This window comes from Homalodisca vitripennis, chromosome 1 (assembly GCF_021130785.1).
Source record: "Homalodisca vitripennis isolate AUS2020 chromosome 1, UT_GWSS_2.1, whole genome shotgun sequence".
NCBI classification, from domain to species: Eukaryota; Metazoa; Arthropoda; class Insecta; order Hemiptera; family Cicadellidae; genus Homalodisca; species Homalodisca vitripennis.
Window position 1 is genome coordinate 114,315,881 of NC_060207.1, and position 20,369 is coordinate 114,336,249.

The following is a 20,369-nucleotide window of genomic DNA, read 5'->3' on the forward strand; positions in this document are numbered from 1 at the left end:
CTCCCCCTGCGAACACAGGCCCCAGGTCTGTGACCCGTACCCCCAGATGGACTAATGGAGCCTAAGTTGGAATTACGCCTGGTCCCAACCCCTTTACTACTTTAGTAAGTGTCAACGTGTTGGGGGACCTATACTTATATTCGTGATTTGGCCGGTGTCAATTAACGAAAAGTCGCACTGATTTTGAAATAACATTTAAGTTGGGGTGTATGTTTTCATTCTACTTTGTTGTTTATAAAATAAATATAAATAAGATATTTTTAGAAACAGCAAAATTCAATGTTTTATTAAATGTAAGGATAACGCCTGAACAGATTGAGATTTTTAAATTTAATTTTTCTCCTTTATGGACACAAACACATGGAAATATCTTTATATTTTAAATGTAAACAGCGAAAAGTATAAATTGCAACGTATACAGCAGCATACTCCCATAAATAACATATGACGAAAAAACATAAAGATTTTTTCCTAATGAAATACGTCTTACATACTGCATATTTGCTGATTTCAATAACGTAACCTAATGTAAGAGCATGTAATATAATTTTATGACCAATGAAAATACATGATATACGAATTACCTTTGGAATTTGAGCAATACAAATATACAGAAACACAACGCCATAACAACCGTACTTGTTTAGTAACTGGAAGTGTTATTTTTTGAAGTGACAGAGTTGGTTGTAAATCCCATATAATCTATATACTGTATATATAATTTTTGTTGTACAAATTCTATAGTCAGTTTGCCTATTTTACTAGTTACATTATCTAAATGTACCATATTTAACTATACAGTTGTTAAATAAACAATGTAGGAGTACGCTAAACAACATCTCGCGTAACAGGCTAAGCTGAGGTTGCTTGTAAGGTTTAAAATCTATAGCTTATTGCACTCTCGAGATGTCTTGTGGACAAATCTATTTGTGGCCATATATATATATATATAATTATCCAGATATGTATGCATCCGACGGCACACAAAAGAGAAATTATGTCAGCGCCTAATTATGTCCATTGATAGACTAACCATCATATAACTCATTCTTGTATTACATCATAAGTTTTCAAATGAAATATTTTTTAGATGTCTTGCTATAAGGTACATTCTTATTTTCGTTCAGGTGTTTCATAGCAGTGTACAATTAATAAAAGTTTCGGTTAGCTACGAAGGGTATTACGACGCAAGTGTGTGCGACAATCAAATCTTGTCATCACTTTTAAACATTGACTTACCAGTGTATTATTTTTGAATTTACTTGAATAAAATATAATTGTATCAATAATGAATATAATATGATATCATTGTATTCAGTTTGTTTACAAAATTATTTATTCTATTTTCTCACTGTCATAATGGTTACCCATAAGACCAATGTAACATAACTCGCAGACGCTCAGCCAAACACCATGGGGTGCATGCGCCATCATTAAACTCAGTTTTGGTTATATAAAAATGAAGGTACATGCAAACTTTCAAGTGTATAGGCCAGTTTGGTTCTGACATATAGTGCGGACAGATAGACCGAAATGTAATTTTCCAGCAACACGAGTAACAGACTTCGCTTAATCAGATTGAACCATACGAGTATTCTTCAATGTACAGGACAGTATAGATCATACTGACTGAGAAACCTTTTTAAAGCAAAAACACATCAGATATATGTGAGACAGTGCAGTAGGCACTAGGACATCATACTTGAACTGCCAGATAGGGTTATCTGCTGGGTCGTTATTCTATAAGCTGCCAACTCTGACCTCATGTATTGCTGCCAAGTGAAATCGTCACGAGATAACCTATTTTTGGATCAAAAGCCCCTTGTGAAATCGGATTTATTGTGGCTTATTTACTAACACAGCAAGAAGTTAGTTTAATATAGAACGCGTTTCATGTACATCTAGATAGATGTTAGCGATAACTTCTCCTCGGCCTTATTTAAAGTGATGATCAAAAATTGAATCGTTCTGACATGGCACATTGAGTTGCATTGGGAAATGTTGACAGAGCCGACAGTGTCAGACAAGCCATTCATTGGGTCACCGATAGAGGTTTTATCGATAGGGAGGGTTCTGGACCCAAACTCCAGAATCTATAGCGACAGTTTTCAGTGATTTCAACACTTAGTACTGTATCTGCTCGTGTCAGGATTTTTGCTACATTTGGTAAATGATTAACAGAATAGTGGATTGCTGACATTCATTCACTCTTTGGTGGGCCAGAATTCTTCGACAATTAAATAATTTACTGTCTTACATCGCTCTTGACCCACTGGAACAAAGCAACTCACGATATACGGACTGGAGGAAGGACTAATGATTGGCTGAACTTTATTAAAGGCTATAACTCGTGGAGCTGGACAATTTAATTTCTGTCCGTCTATCTGTACGCACGATATCTCGAGAAAGAATTGCCCTATAGACTTGAAATCGTTCATGAAACGTCATTTCTATACGAGGAACACTGAGTGCATGTTACTCCATAGCATTTGGCTGAGCGTTACTGAATATTTTGAAATTGGTCTTATGGGTAAACGTGATTGCAACGAGAAAATAGAATAAAAGAATTTGTAACAAACTCAATACACCTATAAGAGATTAAAACATTTTATACATTAACACGTGTAGCCTAACTATCCCAACTCATACATCATTACTTTGTGGAGACTTCGTGGGTAGACTTTATTACTTAAACACTGGTATAAAACGTAATTTACAAATAAATTTGAATGTATAGGCAAGATATCTCGAGAAACTTGCATCTGAAGAGTTGAAATCGTCCATGCAACTTCATTTCTATATGTACAAGAATCAGTTCTATGATGGTGCTTGTCCAACCAGGCTTGGAAATGTAGCATTCAACCTCAGCGAAGCCTGTTACCGACAAAAGTGATCCTTCAAGCGGTTAAAACAATACTCAATATACAGTTTCAATCATTTAACAAGTACAAACAATTTGATAATTAAATTAGAATACATGCTTTAAAAAAGAAGAAAGAAATTACCTTAAAGTAAAATTGCACAAAAAATAAAATAAAGGAATTCTATTACAGACCAGACTGAACTTAAAAGCAATTTTTACACGATTCGCCAAGTTTTCCGGATGCTTGCTATTTCCTGGCTCTAATTCCGACTAAAAGCACGGATTAAAACACCAACAGTACCTAACTTAACTGAACGGGAATAGCGTAAGCTGAGATGATTGGAACAGAACGTTTTAAAGCATTGAACGTTTTCTTGAAAATCGCCCCTAGTTTACTGGGTTATTACTCATCTAACCCAAAACTCATTGTAGAACAAATAAAACAGAATGGTGTGTTTCTACGTTCTTTGCTAATTTTGTTACAAAAATATACAATTTATACATTGCAGTATAATAATTGCTTTATCAAATAAACAACAACTACAAAATTCTTTCTAAAATAAGTTTTAAAACATTTATAGCAATAATAGTATTCTTCACGTAGTACAAGATAACCACTCACAAAAATCATTATTTTTCATTCACTAGTTTGTCGACGTTATTGAAAATTAATCTAAACACCAATTTTTGAGCTCTTAAGACTCCTAGAATCTGCACCCAAAAACTCGCAGCAATTTAATATTATCAATCTTAAAATTGAACCATTTGAATTTATGTATAAACTTACTACACTTAATACTTAAAACTCAATGGACAGTATTTAAATAGAGAAGTTGCTTTTGGTTCCATTAATTAACTCATAAAATCAATTAACGGAAGCACACAGGTATTCTCTAAATGAAAATTATATCTGCGCTACGGCAACAGAAGTTATAAGTGGTTCCAATGACCGGCGGAGTGGAAAATTTGAACAAGGCTGTCATGCAGTTGCTTAGTAAGTAGAAATATTTTATGATTTGAGTTCATTATACATTTGTGTTTATCTGAGTGCATGGTATATTTAGTGTGAAGATTCATGTTCAAGTAACAATGTAGCAATAAATTAAAACTAAAATACAAATAAAATTAATGCAATGTATTAAAAAAATATCTACATCAGCCAAAATGTAAGTATTTACTTTATATCAAAATATAAAACTAATATCCATTAAAAAGAAGATGCTAACAATTTACTACTTTAACTCGACTATGTGCATTGTATTAATTAAACAATAAAACTTTATCCAGATTTATTCGGTATCGATGTTTTAATCAATTTGAATAATAGTAATAAAACAAACACTGTTAAGTTGAAGCTTTACACCAGCCTTTTGTAAAAAACACATCGCATTGAGACCACTCTACGTCATCACACCGCAAGCAAGCTACGTAGCAGACGTAGATCCTCGCCCCTCACCTCGTTTCCAACAATTGCTCACTTACATTTGGTCAGGCACGTATGCATCGGGGAGGTGGAAATGTAAAAATTCAGTGTCCTCCATTTTCACGATCATTTTACTACAACGATAAAGAATACTATACCACAGAGATGCTAAGACTTGTTGATGCTGAGTACAACTTTATATCCATTAATGTAGGATCATACAGAAAGGAATGTGACTCCTCTATTTTCCAGGAAAACACTCTTGGACAACAAGCTACAGCTTTTCGGTGACTGAAGACGAACCTATGGTAGCAGGAGGACCTAAAGCACTACCGATGTAGTGGGAGGTGATACATTTCCATTAAAACTCTACTTGATTCGTCCTGAGCCACAGAATAATCAACGATCAGAAGAGTAGGAAGGTGCAGACGAGTTGTGGAGAAGCTTTTGGAATACTCGCTCAACAGTAGAGGCTGTACTTTCGACCATTGCAATACGGTATGGACAGTGTCAACAATGAACAACATTATTGAAGCTGCTGTGATACTTCATAACTATTTGAGCAGTAAAGTCGATGTTGCTGCAGTTTGTACTCGCCTAGTAAGAGTAAGTAAGAACCGCCTACAATACATGTTGGAAACCTACGCCATAGTGCACTGCTCAAGCTGCAAAAGAACACATTACAAACATAAACAATTCTGGCAACGTGGACAGGTACCTAGCGGAAGTAGAAGCCAAAACGTAATAATACGTCGCTCACGTAATAATACACCAGTGTGAATTTCCCCCATTTGATATTATTGCGAGATACGTCAGCGGCGTCTTAGAAAGACGTCGCCATAAGGCGGTGTGGTCAGACTATAAGACTACTCTGACAGTTAGACTGTCTGGCTAGGTATAAGGCTGCTGTAGTGTCGAATAATATGCGCTTTTCCAGGCCAAGCTCGGTCTTTAAAAAATATTGTACGAAAGTGACCTAATATTTGTTAAAAGCCAAACACCGAGCCGCTCACACTCGCGGTGTTTGCACATGTGTATCCTGCGAACTGCGAATACCGACCACTTTTCGATTTGCCGCTTGGCAAAAATGTCACATATGATACTGGTTTAGTTATCGAGTCTAAAGATTGGGGATGATCAAATCCAAAATAAAAGATCTCAACGCTATTTATTATGTGTCAATAACACTTATCTCATACTTCAACAATATGAAAATGAATAAAACTTATATCCTTTAAAATGACACTCGAGTCAATTGTCGAATAGTTAATGATAACTCTGCATCCACGATTTGAAAACCGTCTTCTCCAGTACAGCCCAGCAATCCTTATAGCAAGTTATGATTGTAGTGGTAGCTTACGGGCAAGGGTCAATTCGCACCTTGTACGAACTAATGTAGTTTTTATGAAATCAATACAGGTATTTCCCCTAAGAAAGCAATTTGTAAAGAGAGATGGGAAAATGGAAAGAATGCAAACGGGTTGACTATAATACATTATACATTTGTAATGTTCATATATTACTGTACTATGATACACTTACAATCAATCGTCGTAGACGTAAATAATACTTATTTCAACAAGTTATATCTTTATCTCCAATGCTACTTCAATTATGAATTGGTTCATAACGTTTGTTGCGTGTTGGCATAAACAATATAAAACAATTTATTACATGGTATTTATCGCAATCCTCCTAATTTCGATTCTTATTTCTGATGTTATCGGGGATAAATTATTGCATTATTAAGATGTATGGATTATTTATAATATAATAACATATATAATTACTGCTTCAAAACTATTTTAGTATTCGGTATTTTTTCCTAAACTATAAAAGTGTACAAAAAGCTAAAAATGCAGTAACCTTTCAAGATTTACTAGAAAATTACTACGGTGCCCACTTTATTTAAGAGAAATTTCACATCTTCAATGTTTCAGACATTACCATGGCAATAACATTTTTTATGTGTTTTCCCGATGTCCACTTTGAGGTATATCTTCACTGTGGGAATAATCATAGTTTTGTTTTACATTGAAAGTATATACTTTTTATCGCTACAGAATAAAACACAACATAAAACGACTTATTTAAATACATATTTAAGAATAACAAAGAGAAAATGAATAAGCCGAGACAAGGCTCTAGGGGTGATAAGACTGCCAAATCAGTGCTACACTTTTCCCAGTTCACAGCCAGTCTGGCTTTGTAAGCCTTTGTAATCCAGGCTTGCCTGCCAGTGCTTCTCTCACTGAAAATATGTGCTACATTAAATGACACTGGCTGTGGATAATACATTTTGGCCGTTCATTAAGGTGGCCTGTAGTTTTCTTACCGTATATACCAGTGAATATACAAACCGAATTTTATTGCAAAGGGAAAATAACGTTTATTAAATTCACTTATTAAAAGCAGTTATTGTGTAAAAGCATGCACCTTTTAACGAAACATAAGGAAGACGAAAACAATGTTAAAATTAAAAGTAAAAGTTCCTAATTTAACTTTTTTAAAGCTATATTTATATACAGTATTCAGATTGAAATAGATTATTTTGCTTATGGTATTGAAAGTAGCCAAATTATTTAACGAATCAATTCAAAAGCAACTAAATTTGTTATATGAAAATTAATTGATATGACGTTTTATTTGATATCTTAAGCGATTGGGAGACGTTTGAAATATAATCATGAATTATTTTAAAACAGAGAAAGAAATCTCATCTTGGTCTCTACGGTTGCATTATAGGAAATTAATAGGTATTTATTGAAAGAGCCTTTTAAATGTAATAAACTACAATGAAAACATTGTTTTATCAGAATACAACTATATCTTTAGTTAGCGGAATTATTATTAAAAATGAGTTCACATTTGAAAAAAATAAGCTCTATAGTAACTAAACTCCTTACTTAAATTTCATTTGTAATCGCTGTTGAGCAAAGAGTTTATCGAGATAAGAAAATTGAAGCTTGAGGAAAAAATAAATACACTTGTAACTGTACTTTTTAACAAATAATAATGCAGTGCTTGGTTATATAGTACTGTAATGCAAATACTAACGACAAACTTGAACTATAAATTTAAAGAAGGGTTAGAAAACCCATCCTAGTTCACTTCAGAACCAAGTAGGCTTGCGCGCGCGCGCACACACACACACACGCACTATATATATATATATATATATATATATATATATATTTTTTTTTTTTTTTTTTTTTTTTTTTTTTTTTGGCCATGATCGGAGAAAAAGCAAAACCATCAATGCTGTCAAAAAAACCAAGACTGGATTAAACTACAATGGCCATTAATATATAGGTTTTGAAAATATTTCTTGATCGAGGCAACAAGGCAAACACACCATTGGCGTCGGGAGTATAATTCAAATCGAAACAGAAGGGCTTATATACGTGCAATTCCTACGAAATTGCGTGCGAAGCCGCAGGTAACTGCTAGTTATTTATACAAACCGCACTAATATAACCTTCATTGCTGTAACTGATTCATAATTACTTGTAAACTATGACTTATACTCAAAGTTTAAGTAGTTCAATGGTGACGTCACGATTATTCTCGGCTCTGGAGTGTAACCGATACCCGCCTACTTCACTTGAATCGAGTTGCGCACGGTGATAGTGTTATCAGTTTGTGATAACAGTCATCCCGGTGGTATTTCATACCGGTGTACGCTAATCATGAATCATTGCGATCACGAAACTTCTTTTCAATTTACGCAATATTAGTGTTCTGTCCACATCCTATATACTATTTGCCAGATACAGCATTATCCAGGCGCATATATGTGTGCTTATTTGATCTGTGTGACGTTGGATTCTGGTAAATAATGTGAGTTCAGGTGAATTGTAACCATGATTTCCCAAGTCATGTTAGGTTCAAGCGTATGCATGTGTTTCGACTTGACCATGCTTCTAATATGAAACATTTACAGAATGGAAACACTTGCTGGTTCCATTTCCACGATGATTTTAGGTGTAGGCTGAGCATAATAGTAATCTTTCAAAAATTACAAGCGTAAATTGAGGTGATGTTTTCTAAAATGTATGCAAATATGTGCTTTTCAAACTTTCCTGCTATAAAATGGCAAACTATCTTAAGAGAAGTGTTGATAGTCGCTCGTATAAACCAGAAAATCGTGTAACTTTTTAACAGAAAATAAAAGTGAAATGTCGGTTTTAAATTGAGAACATGCGTATAAGGAAACAAACGGCGACTGCCTCAGTAAACTGTACGAGAGGCTTCTTTTTATTAATTTGGGTCAGTAAATACATCACAATTGAGATTTAAGACAATGGAAACGTGATATTTAGCAGTATTTTAATATATTGTTAGCACTACCAAAAAGTTAAAATAGGAAATTTTAATTATAAGCTTTTTCAAGTGGAATCCACGTAGTACCAATAACATCGGGACGCTTAACCTGAACTCCTCTATAGTGTAAAGAAACTCGATCTGTGGCAAGAAAATTAACTTTGATAGTTTTTTTCTAAATACATATAAGTTTGGTATTACTATTTTGTCGAGTCTTTTAATTTTTAGTTCATTTTACCGAAAGTGGTCAATTGAAAGTTAGAAACTTTTCCTAACTATGTTGGAGATGAGCATTTCTCCTAATGGGTATTACTAGCCTAAAAGATGTTCACCCTCCGTTCCGGGACGGGATGGATTGTCAACATGATATTTTCTTCGTTTTATAATTAAATTTATCTGAAATTCAAATATACTTCAATTAACTTCCCTTCAAAGAAATGTATCTTTTGTTAGGAGACTAAAGGGTTGAGCACTGACATTTACTCCGGGATGATCGGGATTCGATGTGGGGTTTGTCCTTGGCAGCCGCCGCGCCGCCAACTTCCAGATCGACCTGATAACCTTATAACGATGTTAGAAAATGTTGTTGTTTTATTTTGCTTCCATCGTGGCTGAATTCCGATAGCTATTCGTATAAATAATACCACCAAAATGTGGAATCAATCAAAGTGGGATTATTGAATGCGTTTGGTTAAAACACACAGTAGACGATTAAAAGTTGCGTAGGCATGCAACCAAACGCTTATAAACAGTAGTGTGTTGTCGCTTTACGGATTACTGGAAATCGAAACGGCGAGATAAAATGTTGTTTGACTTTAGCTGGGCTTAAGCAGTTTCAAGCCTTAATGTGGAGCGATGCTGTTTGTTTATTTTTCCACCCAACACGATGTGCTCCAAATCTAGAATTGACTCAAAGAGGAGACAGCATGTTGATTTTTTCAAAATTAATTCCATTGGTTAAAACCTTTACATCTTGTTAAAATATTCAGTCGTATAATTGTATTTATTTCGTCAATTCTGTCTTTCTTGACATCTCGTGTAGACGACGGAATTAAATTTATTGCCAGCCCGAGGATTTCTAATAAAATTATGCAATAATTCTCATACTCGTACTTAATTCTCCATGGACACCAGTTACTAGTAAAGTTTTTCACGTACTGAAGTCGACAGTCGTAAAGTACATTTCATTAAACATTTTCTTGCAAACAATTAATTACATGCACCACGATACATAAATATAATTTTATTTCTGGTTAATTTTACAAATAAAACCAAAGCTTTATTTACAATAAGATGTCAACATACATCTGGAATTGTCTCGATTAAGAAAATCTCTGCATCAAAAGTATATAAGTTTTACATCTACAGGGTCTTCCAAAAGAATGCCAGGATTTTGAACGGCTGTAACTTAAAAACTATCCAACACACTTGAACGATTTAAACGTCATATTGAAGACGGAATTTGTTTTGTTAATCCACACCAGACGTTCATTTTTGGCTAATCGCGCAAACGTTCCTGCACAATGTAAGGCTGGTTTTGAACTCCATATCCAACAATGTTGACGATTAACAACACCACTGAAATGAAGCTTAGTCAGAGAACAGACTCTTAATAACATTTTATTTCGTTGAACATACAACCTGCAAAGTTTGTACGCTTCGGGCGTTCGACGATCTAATGTCTTAACTGAACTTTTTAGGCATGAAGTCTGAATGTTTTACGAATAACATCGTTTACTGTGGATTAGGGTGTGTTTAACTGAAGATTTCGTCGGATATTCAATTTACTCGGGCTTCTGATGCAAGATTGTAGGATTCCTTCGATTTTGTAATCACTTGTTTTTTGTGGCCAGTCAAAGGTTTTTTCGACACGCTTCCTATGTCACGAAACTTGTTAAACCAGCAATGAATTACTTTAACATCTGGCGAATTTTCCCTAGATACGTGGCTGGAAACCGACGTACCACAGAACATATCGTGCCTTCTGTTGCTTAGTAAACATCGTACTCGCGATTGACGTTAGGCATGTTAGTGATAGTAGCGGACTACTACCGTGCAGTTCTACTGCGCATGCCGAGGTCAACACTTTCTCTCATGATACACGAAAAAAAAAACATAAGTATTTACACTTTAATTTTACGTTTAAATAGTTTAGTTATCTTGAATAGACTTTTAAGTAACGGCCATTCAATATTTTGCCCATTACTGAAGTGCAAAAATTCATAACAAAACATTTTATATTTTAATGTTGTTGTGTTACTAAATTAGATTAGATATAGGTTATTCCAAAGAAATCCTATGATAGTAACTTGAAAAATTTCACGTAATGAAATGAGGTACGGAATATCGTGATTTCCTCGTTAGTGGTTTTTATCAAACAACCTTTGAACCAATCAGACCAGTTAATTGTTTCCACTTAACCCTTCTTACTATACGCAACTGCACCGTATACTTTAGAGTATAAAAGTAATCTTTATTCAGATTAAAATATGAAAGTCACAGTCAATCAAATCTCTCACAATTACAATTATTATTTAAAACTTATATAAGTTTAATGTACCATAGCATTCCTCCATATAATATGTCATTGGCACTTATATTTACTGTATACCGTATCGAGTAAAAAAAACGTATTTATGTAAAATTAGTGAATGGGGAAAAGTATTTATTTGGTTTAATAGAAACAAATTTCTTCACAATGTAATATACAGATGTAGCTACTCAAAAGATTCTGATTATACCTGAACAACATACCTACGAACTACTTACACAAATAGAGTAACACAACACACATTTTAGAAGATTTTTAATAAACGAAAATGGAACATTTAAAATTTATCTTACGCAGGTTTAGATACAGTTACTGTTAGTTTAATTAGTTGTTTTAATTTTTCCAACAGCATTCTGCTACAAACAGCATTAAAGTTATAGTACATAAAAGACTAATAAGAGAATAAGACAAGAATACCACTTGTATTTTTAAATCGCTGGATGGGAAAATATAGATATTCGGGTTGAATAACAGGATTATTTTGTGTTTTTTTCATAAACTATAGACTACATTAAAAATAATTTAGAATTTAATCATGTGTAATGTACATTATTTCATACTTTAAAACGTGGTAAATGGACTTTTCACTGACCCCAAACCTATCAAAGTATAGTATAAACAGAGGGAGTTAAAATACTTAACTAGAAAAATACGTGCGGTAAAACAAACAGTGTTTATTCTAACAATTTTAAGCATTTAATTCTTATCAATAATTATTGCGTGGAAAACTGGCAAAGGGACGAAACTCCTCAGTGTTCTCAACATTTACACCCGGTTTGAAATATTATCGGACGGTAAAAGGGCGGAACCTGAGTAAATGGAAGTCATTTCACAAAGAAACCCTTTCACTTCTTTAGTGGTTTTGACACCCGTCGGTTATACAATTTTATTCATTTCGCACGTTTGTTTATTTTTTATCTCTTTATAAAGAAATATGTTTTTTGTGTTGATGAGTAACTTTGTTTAGGACGTCTAGAAATAAACACAAGTGAAATATAAAACAGTTTTGTGAGGAAACATCAGATATTACATCTGATGTTCTATAAAAACAATGCAATACGGGTTCGCGATGCAGATACGAAATAAATTAGTAATCAGTCTGCAAAAATGCGCCGAAGGTTGCACAAACACTAACTGGTGTAAAAATGAAAGACGTAACAGTAAAGCCAGGATTAGAGAGACTCACAGGGCAGATTGGTTCTTGGGAGTGGAACAGCGTTCAGCACTGATTCTTGTACCTAATCTCCTTTGTTTAATATCAATCTTATACCAACATTCCTGCCTACACTGTCGACAATAGCCTACACATCTCTATTGGTTTTACATTATGAGCAATACAAAACAATAGTTACATATAACACTTATAGTACTCAGAAAATGTTCATTATTTCAAATTGAATTCCTAAAAAAGGCAAGGCAGTATAGTGTAGCCTTAAAATATATGTTTTTAAAGACATTTTTTTTGCCATACAAAATCTAGTTGGCGAAGTTTATAATGTGACGTAATATATGTAATGCCTTTTACCTAACAAATGACGCTTTGGAAGACTCTTTTTCGTTGTCAGTAGTGTCACTTAATTAATGTCATGTAATATTTGTTTGCTTATTATATAATATGCAATACAATAACCATACGACCAATAAAATGCACAGACGTAATATTTTGTATTTTGTGTTATAACAATTGTATATTTTTTGAAATAAACAACAACGGCATGAATAGATTATATTTAAATTAGTTTTCAAGAAAAAAAATTCCCTTTTACAGTGAAAATGTTAGAACAATAAATTTGATAAAATACATACGTAATAGTTATTAAGACAAAGAAATGTTCGATTCTATTTAACAAAATAACCAAATTTAGGAAAAATGTAATAATACTTATTTATATTACGAATATAATTTTCAAATTGTTGTTATCTGACTCTAAAATAAAGTGCTAATTTATCTATCTTCTTTGGACTATATTTTAATTTTTTTGCCAAATGCTTCATAGTACAGATGGTTTAGAGGAAAAAAACTTAAAAGGCTATTTTAAACCTTATAAGTTATTATTTAATAGAGTCTACTAAATTATATCAATTTATTATTGGAACTATCAATAATCATGCCAAATTATTATACTGCAGGTTATTTTGTTTTTGAATAAGCTATTTAAAGTAAAAAAATAAGAACACTTACGATACCTCGTGGAAAAATCACGTCTGTTACTTTTCATGTGCCTAATCTGAAAACTACTAGTACGCATTGTCTGTTACATCACAAAGTACTTTTTGTATGTACAAGACTTATTTCAAACTCCATCTCGGTGCTAGCAAACCGAGACAAGCCGGTTTGTATGTGACAGTGTACTTGCGACCTCGAGGTGTTCTTGGCTATAGTTACCAACAGCGTGACATCATCTTCTGAAGTGACTGCCATCACAAATACCCTGCACCTGCACGCGTGAGCTCTGCCAGAGGTATCCTGCTAAAACGTTTTTCACAAGCCTCCTTAAAATAAAGACTGGACGAAATTCAACAATACATGTATATCATTAAATGTAGCGAAGAACTATAGTAGTGCCGTACACTTTCTATAATTATTTCCGTTTACAGTTAGTAATGTTGCAAAAATATTTATTTGGCCTTAAAAACGCAAAATAAATCAATCTCACACATAACATAAGCATGTGTGGGTTGGGTGTCAACGAAGCGTTTAACTCAGAGAATTGATAAATTGGCCTTCCGTCTGACAAAACTTCCGCCTGCCCCCAAGATATCTTAAGAATGAACTTGAAGAATGAACCTATGAACTTAAAATTTAACATAAATCTTTATTTCTACATAGCCATTTTCTCTCTAAATGAATTCTCATGCGTTTTCTTAAATGCATCAATTCAGCGAGAAATAAATACTATTGAAACCATTCTGGTGCATTAACCTTTTTTATTAACTTACTCAAGTAAAGCGTTTAGTAATAGAGAGTTTTCCTTTATGAATAACACGTTGCAACTGCTTTAGAACTAATTAAATCACTACTCGTTCCATTACTACGACAAAAAAAGGAAGACTAGACTAAAAAGTTATATTACATTATTAAAAAGATATGTCTGTAACTTACACAGCTACATAGTGACATCGCAATAAATTTCATTTTGAGTTATGACAGGTAAACCGCACCTTCTAGATAATTCGAGAACCCCGAAATCAATGTAATACAGTAATAGGCAATACTATTTACAATACTAATCACCTGTTGTCTAGCAACCTGCCCAGTAATAACTAAGAGATGATGCAGAGCGAAGTCAAGTTTACAGAAATACTCAAGTACGCTGTATAATTGGTTGGCAGGCTAAGGATCTTCCCTGCATAGAAATCATTACGAGGACCTCTGTCCGCTTTCTGTCCATATTTTTACCCAATTGCTTATATTTAGAGTGACAAATATCTGCGATAGAGTACATGGATACCCCCGCAGCGTAAAATAACCTTTAGACCCTCGGCCGGTACGAGCGTGGCCGTGTGTTTACCTGTCTGTTCCTCTGTATGTCCATCTGCCTGCCTACCTATGCATGTCTGGCGAACCGCAAGAGGCAAAGAACTATGCTAACTGCGAGAAGGACAAAGAAAGCAATGGCGGCCCGAGGAAGATCTAGTTGTCTATACTCAAGAGTAGACGTGGGACCCCCCCCCACCTCAACAATACTTGTAAGTATGCCTGCCTGTCCCTCTCTGTCTGTACCTTTTTTAAGAGTAAGCGTACGTGACCAGTGTAGTCAGTACATTTAACAATTATCGGGCTGTATTAATTCACTATAAGAAACCTTCAAACAAATAAATAAATAATCAAACTCGTTGAAAAATATAAGTGTGGTCAGTTATTTTACTTTTGCTTTTTGTATGTGTTTTATATGTAAAATTCTGAGTGCCCGATTCTGTGCTTGATAACCTATATGTATATTAGCTGTACTTTATAGCACTGTCCGAATAAAGTTGTAAAACATCAAATTCCAGATGTTCTTTGTTTAACACCTTTACTACGACCCTATACTGTGTGATCTTGAGTACTCCCAAAAGCCGTTACGCACTTAAGTGTCTCCCGCAGTCAACGTGCAACATTTATTTTCGGCGATGGATGGTTTGAAAGTAGAAAAATATTATGGAGATATGCAATTGTTATGTGTTACAAACATAGAACATAACGTTTCGGGGATTTGAATCTATCGTCCTCTTCAAATGTAACAAGCCCTTCTTTTGACACCCAAGAGCTAAGCGCAACGTACCGTAGCGTTTTAATTTTGTCACTCATAATGATGATCAGTGTCCGTAATCGTGTTATCCTCTTCCAATCTGTCTATGATAGACTTGTGTCAATATTAAACTATGATACATCTTATATGCATATTATATGTTAACACCTCCACTTCGACACGAGTCATGTACCGAAGTTAGGACAATAGGAGTAGTAGTGGTAACGTGCGTCCACAGCAGTCCATGAGATAAACTAACAATTTTTACCTGAAAAAGTAAGTATGGTTTAATTTTTACTATTTTACACATTGATTCGTATTTATATTCGGGGGAAGAATGAATCGGTTTTATTTAATCTATATAGAAACTAAACAAACAACAGGTTTATTTTAGTAGCAGAATGAGGTTGTGTTTTCTTACAGAATCAAAGATGGCGGCCAGTTGGAGGTGGTAAAAGCCACCAGAGGCACGGGCTGTCAGACTTCAACATGTTAGCATAACCAGATGATCTTAATTGTTTTTATTGACAAACATAATATTTGATATTGAAATTTATTTTAGTTTTGAATGGGAAAATATTATTTGATTTTACATATTTTTCAACACGAAATATAAACTTTTTGTAAAAATAAGTTTCTAATATTTGGTCTAAATGATGTATGTATTGGGCATATAGACTATTTGAACAAAAATTTACAAATGGAAAACATCCGAGGGCATGACTATTACAGTTTAACCTTTTAAATAATATTTTACGATTTTTAAAATAAAATGTTATACAAACTATAATAATTATGAAAAACACTTAATGTGCTTAAATTTAAACCGATAAATTTAGAACACTAATTTATAAATAGAATTCCTATTATAATATAAACGCATGACATTCTTCTTAAGTGAGTTATTCGTTGAGGCCTCGAAGCTCTGGCAATATAAAAGCCAGCCCAGTTACAAAGCCGGAAGACAAACAAAGCCAAGTGGTGGAATACAAAGCCGACCCTGTGTTTGTGTTACAGACGCGGGACAACCCAACTTGGCCCGTTAATATTTAATTTACGTTCTCGACGGACTAAAGTAAAACTCGACAAAAATTATCTGAACCTTTTATCGAATTAGTAAAGAAATGTGCATTACTATTATTCCATATCTGCAATGATAGTGTATTGTCGATGATACAGTTCACCCCCACCCCCTTCCGCAGTAACATGACGTATCAGCCCTTACGCTATCGCAGCGCTGGTGGTATGCCCTAATCGTATTAACATTATTCTCATGCATTGCGAACTAATACACCATAGTTATTCCGCCATATCACACACGACTTAATATGTAATAACCAGTGTCGTTCAGGAGGTAGAAAAGACGCTCTAACTGACTTCCATATATAAATTGTTTCGTCTTTATCGTATACACTCAGGGACGTTCAAAATGCCATTTGTCTAAACAAAACCTATTTTATTATCGACAAGTTTATATTTCAAACACACAGCTATATGTAATGCTATTGTTACTGTTATAACAAATGGTTAACAGCGATTCAAATAGAAAAAAATAAAACAATGTGTTTAAAAAATACTATGAACATTACATTAATACTAATACTTCAATGAATGGATTTTCACTCGGTTTGGAATGCAAATATATGACATTTCTGTGGGTATAATACAGCACCAGCAAGTACAGCATAATTTCACGTTAGTATATCGTTAGTATTACTACCATGCTTTTTGGTATAAAAATTGCAAACTTAAGGACGGTGGATTTTTAAATCCCGGAAAACTTGTAAATGCAAGATAGACAACAATGGAAACTATTTACCATCTATATGACAGCGATCATGCGAGAATTTCGTCATGCACGTTTGATAAATCTGATAGTATAAGGAAGGTACCTAATAGTGCTAATCCTAACTTCACACGAAGAAATGAAGAGTTTATTCATTGATATCAGTAAGTATTCAGAGAAGGTAGTACTCGCTGGAAGTGGGTACAAATTATTTACCTCTGCACGACATGTTACTGTGAGTTAGACGTTTGGTCCTGAAGTTAAGTAATCAGACACATAAAATCTCTGTTTAGTAAAATAATAGTGAAACCCCATGACTGAGCTAATAATAAACGTAGGGCTATTACACATTTTCCTTTTTGACGTGTTGAATATTGGTTATAATGAAGATTTGAGAAGGTACATTAACCAGGAACCGCATTTAACAGCGTAACAGTTAATTTTTGATTTAGGAAATCTCTTGTATATTTCATGACGTAATATTTACACAAAAGAATTTAAATTAAAAAGTGTTTAAGCACATAACATTAAGAAGTAATAAAATAAAACTAATATGTATCCGCAAAATAATTCATGTATAGTATAATTTAGTACTAATTTCTTATATTCAAAAGCTACATATATTATCATAATTGGGGCACACTAGCCAGATATTACGTTATTGGTAAAAAATAATATTAAAGTACTTACACAGATTCTTTTTTAGTCCTGAAACAGTTTTCGTACTAACCTGAAACATAAAAAGGAATGTGAAGGAATTTGAATTAACACATAAATAGTAATTGCATAACACGTCTGAAAACAGATTGTTAAAAAATTAAAGTACGAGATGTTGATATAATGATCGGTCAGCGAGTTTGTGTTTGAGCAACTACATTGATTTGTGCGCAACCCTTAGGCCTACAACCCTTTAGAGAAGGGGAACTGTTCGGTTTCAATCTCCCGAGGCAAAGGACCAACAAACACAAGTAGTCCTATACGTTCGCTGCAACGCAGGCGTGTGGATATATCCTTGGTCGCAACGTTAGCTCTGTATTATAAGTATAAAGTTAATATTTAACTAATAGTACACAGGCAATTTCGATTCCATAAATTTAGTTTAGTTCTGTAATGGTTCATATGCAATTACCTATATAAGTGACGTTTATTGCAATATATTAATAAAATTACAACAAAGTGTTTGCTTTAATTGTGTATTTCAAAAAATGAGCAAATGTAAAAACAGTTTAAGTACAAAATTATAAAATGTTTTTTCACCTCAAATTCATATATTCTAGAACAAAATACAACATTCATGTTTTAATATCTAATACAACGTGTAATAAATAATCATAACTAATCAAAGTTTAACAAAATCAAACAACAAATAAAAGTGGTGTATATGTATTTATGGAAATGTAAAATCCCATTCCTAGGCAGAGCATAACAGTTTTTCCACACACCCGTTAGACTGAGTGCCAGACCCCTCGCCACGGTTATTCGATAGTTATTCGATACGATTCATAACTCATTTTATCGCCTCCCCCCACCCCTTACACACCGAATTAAGTTGTACGGCTTACCTTGACTCCTTCCGGTACAAAGGAAGACATTACAGTTAAAACAAGAGCGACTGATGTCCCTACAAACAGAAATGAACAACACGCATTAACTCACAAACCAGATTTTTTTTTTTGAGTTCCAAATTTAAACAAACAGCCCTTTGTATTGATATAACATAATGGAATGGCATACAAATTCTTGCGTAGAACAATAGTATGAATATATATTCACTTCGGGTGTGTAAAAGCAGAATTGCCCTATTATAACAATTATTACACTTCTTGATATAAATTTCCTTTAATATTTCAGCTTTGCCGTTTTCAAAAAGGCATAATAAAAAAATAACAACACAGCAAACAAAATTTACAAAAGTAAAAGTAAAAATCAAGAAGTCCAACAAACACAAGTAGTCCTATACGTTCGCCAACTACAGACCACTACAGACAACTGTTTAGTCGGAAAGGTGTATATATATATATATATATATATATATATATATATATATATATATATATATATATATATAAAATAGAGAAACATCTGAACGTACGCATTGTACAACTTAAAAGTTTTCAATTTTAGTCTGGATGAGTAGTAAAATCTTCACTATACAATATGGAATTAAATTATACCCAATCAAGATTAATTAATAAAAATGTTAACACAATTACAGTTTCGAAATTACTTGTGGATTTACAGCTCGACGCAGAATTAACAACCTTACGGTTCGCTATCTATTCATCACCACAAAGTACACATAGAAGTATGATGGATACGACCTAAGATGCTGTGGAATCATAAGTTCAATATAGTCCACAGAGCAATGAAAACCATACTGGATGAAAAGGAAAATGTAGAAAGGAAAAGAGTTGTGTTTCAATGGATGTGCAATGTTCTTATTGTATAACAGAAAACAATTAAGGATTCGGAAAAGAAATAGTAGAAGGTAAGAATTATGTTAAGAGAGCTTTAAAAAAAAGAAAAAAAAGCTATACACTCAATTCACCAAACTCAACACACTTGGAGAGATGTGGAAGGATAACCTTACCTCCGACAACATAATCCATCCAAAAATAAAAAGTTAAACAACGAGTAAACAGGAGACCTCACTTCACACGGCCAATAATAAATTCTCGTATATCTCCGGCCAGGGTTGCCGATGTTGCGAGCAGGAGAGTCGGACCCAACAGTTTTACAGCTGACTGGGCAAGTCGGTTTGCTACAGCCGGATTTAATTGGCGCAATTGCGGGACCTCACGGCCACTCTCCTCCCTCTACCTACTCGCCCTCGGTCTGCATTGAAATTGTTACAAGTATAACATATACACGGCTTACCGATATGTAAAATCACTTACAAGCTTTTCATACGATTTATATCCTCTCATGAATTAAGATGAAAATGTTTTACAATAATTTACACAAGAATAAGAAGTTTTTTTAATCGAATTAAAGTTGATTTACCATCGAGTTTTGAAAAAGAATTCAGGGTTATAGTAAACTTATAATGAAATAAGGAAATTTCTATTAAACAAAATCAAATAATATAAATCTTTAGTCAAGCACTAAGAGCAATGTTTTTGAAATGGCACGTCCTTTATTTGTACAATAAACATGTGTAAACTGTACTTACTCTATCTACTTAGTAATTA

At 33.7% G+C, this 20,369-nt stretch overlaps 1 protein-coding gene across 6 annotated transcripts in view; it reads right to left on the minus strand.

The window, feature by feature from the left end:
- The window catches only part of LOC124369695 (E3 ubiquitin-protein ligase MYCBP2), a 663,749-nt gene that overhangs the window by 376,781 nt on the left and 266,599 nt on the right, over nt 1-20,369 (minus strand). The window lies entirely within an intron of this gene.